The sequence below is a fragment of the Lycium barbarum genome, chromosome 11 (assembly GCF_019175385.1).
Source record: "Lycium barbarum isolate Lr01 chromosome 11, ASM1917538v2, whole genome shotgun sequence".
NCBI lineage: Eukaryota > Viridiplantae > Streptophyta > Magnoliopsida > Solanales > Solanaceae > Lycium > Lycium barbarum.
This window is the reverse complement of record NC_083347.1, coordinates 94,658,375-94,662,469: the sequence shown is the minus strand read 5'-3', so window position 1 is coordinate 94,662,469 and position 4,095 is coordinate 94,658,375. Positions and strand designations below refer to the sequence as shown.

Genomic DNA, 4,095 nt, shown 5'->3' with positions numbered 1-4,095 from the left:
TATGGAATATCAGCAACCTTCTTGTCAGCAGGCATCTCATCAGCAATAATAGGTGTTTCAGACTGCACCTCATTCTCTTCATCTATCTGCTCACTATCAAACATCTTCTCAGCAGCCCCCTGTATTGTTTTGCCACTTCTAGTAGTGATGGCAAATACACGGTCTAAACCGCCTCCCCCATTTTTGGGATTTGGAATAGTGTCACTTGGAAGTCCTCCCTTTTTTGGAGGGTGCTGCTCTCTAGAGATATCCCTCATCTGTGACTCAAGCTTCTGAATAGCCGCTGTATGAGAACCCACTGTTTCTGTCAGCCCAGATAAAGTCCTTTCAGACTTCGATTGATTAGCCAGAATCTTCTCAAGCATTGCTTCAACTTTTGAACTACCCTGCTCTGTCGACTGCCCTTTTGGTGGTATGTAAGGATTGGAACTTTTGTTCCCAAAATTTTTGTTGTTACTGTAGCTCCCTTGGTTCGCACCACCATAATTATTGTTGTAGTTCCCAGAGTTGTTGTAAGCACCTTGACCTTGCTGAGGTCTCCATTGATTCTGATAGCCACCCTGGTAATTCTGTCATTGATAACCCCCTTGAGAGTTATTAACATAATTAGCATCTTCAACCTGCATAGGTGGCCCATCAAGGAACGGACCATCTTGAGCATGGTACATCCATTTGGGCAAAACTGCATCATCCTCACAAACATTTACCTTTTTGATCTGGGATTCATCGAACTTCTGCGTCAGCAAGGAAATATTTGTTGCAAGCTCTGCCAATGTTTGCTGGGTATCCTGATTCTCCTTCACTATATTCTGGAGCATAGCACTACCATATGGTACCACATCAGCATTGTTTGAGTGCCAAGCCTGATTATGAGTTGTCAGCTTGTTACGTATGGTGGTCACTCGTCGAAAGGTCTTGTTCATAAAACACCCATCAGCTGCATTGTTAGCTACTGACTGTGTCACTGGATCTAACCCTAGGTAGAACTTCTCCATCAATATATTTTCTGGAAAACCATGATTCGGGCTCTTCTGCAAATACTCTTTGAACCTCTCCCAGGCTTCATATAGTTGTTCCCCCGGTAGCTGCTTGAATTCATATATCTTGTCGCGAATCTCAGCCTTCTTGCTAGGGGGGTACCATTTTGTAAGAAAAACAGCTACCGTTTCTGCCTATGAAGTAATCGAATTTCGGGGCAGCTTCTCGAACCATGTTCTTACCTCCCTAGCTAAGGAATATTTGAATAACCTCAACCGAATAGCATCTTGTGGAACATTGTTCTGGATGTGATTAGCACACATATCCACAAAATTCTGCAAATGACGTTGAGGGTCATTCTCGGTAGAGTTCCGAAAGTATCCCTCAAGTTTCAACAGCTGGTATAAAGATGAGTCAATTTTCACTGTAGCAGCACCAACTCGAGGTTGAACAATAGCAGATGCATAGTCCTCCTCTTGAACAAGTTCAGCAAAAATATTCTCATCATCAGATTCATTCGCCTGATTGTTCAACCGATTCACCTGATTACCAGCACGCTGATTCTGCTGATTTTGATTCATGTTCACCTAGTTTACACAGAGTAGCAAACAAGGTGTGATGGAATAAGCAAAAGACTTTAATCAAAGCAAACACTATTTAGTAATTTCAAAATCGTATTCCCCGGCAACGACGCCAAAATTTGATACGCTCAAATTACACCTATTAGTGGTATAACGCGGACGTTGTCAAATATAGTAACCCAACGAGGTTGGGGTCGAATCCCACAGGGAATATGGTGTGAAAAGGTTAGTAAAATCGTAGATGCTAGGTTCTAGGTCTAATGTCTTAATCCGATAATTTGTGTAAACGTTGGTTGTTTCTATGACTAATTGCTAAAATATTGCTTTGGTGGAAATTTATGGTAAAAGAAACTAAGTTTGTGTCCCCGCTAGATAGGGTGTATGATCATGGGTATTGGTCTTGATATACTTATAATGGATCATTATATGAATGCATTTAATCTCGATGTGAATCTCTACTATTTCCCAATAAATAAAGATTATATCTTTCTATGATTTTCCCAAATATAAGAAAGTGATAATGACGAACGATTAATCATGCCAAGTAAATTCTTCTTATTCCTAAGTGAATTTATTAAACAAAGTTTAAAGCTTTGAGTTCTTGTTAATTATTCTTACCAACCCTAGTTATCTTCCCAAATAAATTAGGGTTTATGGCTTTAATCAATGTTTGCAACCATTAATTATGAATGAAGAATGAAGAATAATTAAACCCTAATAATCCATTATTTGTATATCAATCACAAACCCAATCACCAAACACCCATCATTGGGTTCACAACCCTAGTAAGGGAATTTAGCTACTCATGACAAAGAACAAGAAATAAGAAGTTAAAGAATTCATAATTGCTTACTTTGGAATGAAAAAGGAATTGGTAATACTTGAATTGATGTTTGAATCTTCAAAAACTAGAGAGAATTTAATTTTCTAAGTCAAGAGACAAAATATAATGAATGGTATCTGTTAAAACCCTACAATGACTATTTATAAGTTTTGAAAATACATAAGTTACAGATTTTGCACTTCAGTCCCGTCATGATGAAATACGGTCCGTAAATCACTTTACGGACCGTAAAAATAGTTTACGCCCACGTCGTTCTCTCAGTTGTGTGCAACTTAACCTTCCAAAATACGGACCGTAAAGTGGTTTACGGTCCGTAAACTGGTTGGTCGTCTTTCACTTTGCTAATCTTAGACTTTCTGCCAGATGCTTGAATGACTAAATACGAGATGGAATACGGACCGTAAACTGAAATACGGTCCGTAAACTCAGCTCGTAAATCACCATCTTCTCAGCTAGACTTTCTGTTTCTAGGATCCTTTAACACGACCATGGAATACGATCCGTATTGTAGAATACGGGCCGTAAACTTCAATTTACGACCTGGTTCTGCCTTCAACTGTGATTGTGCCGAATCTGTTCCTTTACCTGAAAAACACTAAAAACCACGTAAAATCACATAGGCTTGCTTAAAAACAAGTAAAACTTAGAGTAAAAAATCATCGATTGTGGCGTAAAATCACGCCACATCAAGCATCTACCTCATCAATAGCAGCATCATTATCATCATCAACATGCTGATCTGGAACAAGATTCTGGGCATCACTATCGTCATCGAGCCCACCAACTTCAGCAACATTTGTATGAGGGACTTGATCAAGATTAACTAAACCTTCAGAACTTGAAGATTTTATCTTCTCTGCTTTGTTAATATCTTCAATGGTTTGATCCTCCACGAAGATAACATCACGGCTTCTCACGACCTTCTTCTCAATTGGATCATATAGCCTGTAACCAAACTTATCAAGGCCATAACCGATGAAGATGCACTGCCTTGTCTTGGCAGTTAATTTTGACCTCTCATCTTTAGGCACATATACAAAAGCTTTGCAACCAAACACTTTCAAGTGGTCATAGGAAACATCCTTGCCATACCAAACTCTGTTTGAAACATCACTTTGCAAAGCAACCGCAGGGGATAGATTAATAACATGTGCGACGGTCAATAAAGCCTCACCCCAAAAGGAATTCGACAACTTTGCTTCAGAAAGCAAACATCTGACTCTTTCTATCAAGGTCCTGTTCATCCTCTCTGCTAAACCATTAAGCTGAGGAGTCTTAGGTGGAGTCTTCTGGTGTTTGATACCGTGTTGCTTGCAGTATTCGTCAAACGGTCCAAAATATTCACCACCGTTATCAGTACGAATACACTTCAGCTTCTTTCCAGTTTCTCTTTCAATTGAGGCCTGAAACTGCTTAAAGACACCCAACACTTGGTCTTTAGTCTTTAAGACGTAGACCCAAAGTTTCCTTGAGCAATCATCAATAAAGGTAGCAAAGTAAAATGCACCACCCAGAGTCCTTGTCTTCATTGGACCACATAAATCTGAATGCACCAACTCAAGCAACTCTGTCTTTCTTGAAGGAGGATGAGACTTGAAAGAAACTCTATTTTGTTTTCCAGCCAAGCAGTGCTCACACTTTTCTAATTTAGCACTTTCTAAATTTGACAATAATTTCTTTTTGGGCAGAAT

At 39.3% G+C, this 4,095-nt stretch overlaps 1 non-coding gene across 1 annotated transcript; it reads left to right on the top strand.

The window, feature by feature from the left end:
* Positions 1–1,011: 1,011 nt before the first annotated feature.
* LOC132620622 (small nucleolar RNA R71) lies at positions 1,012–1,117 on the top strand. The gene has a single exon (XR_009575062.1). It is a non-coding gene; the product is annotated as a small nucleolar RNA R71 (small nucleolar RNA).
* The last annotated feature ends 2,978 nt before the right edge of the window (positions 1,118–4,095 follow it).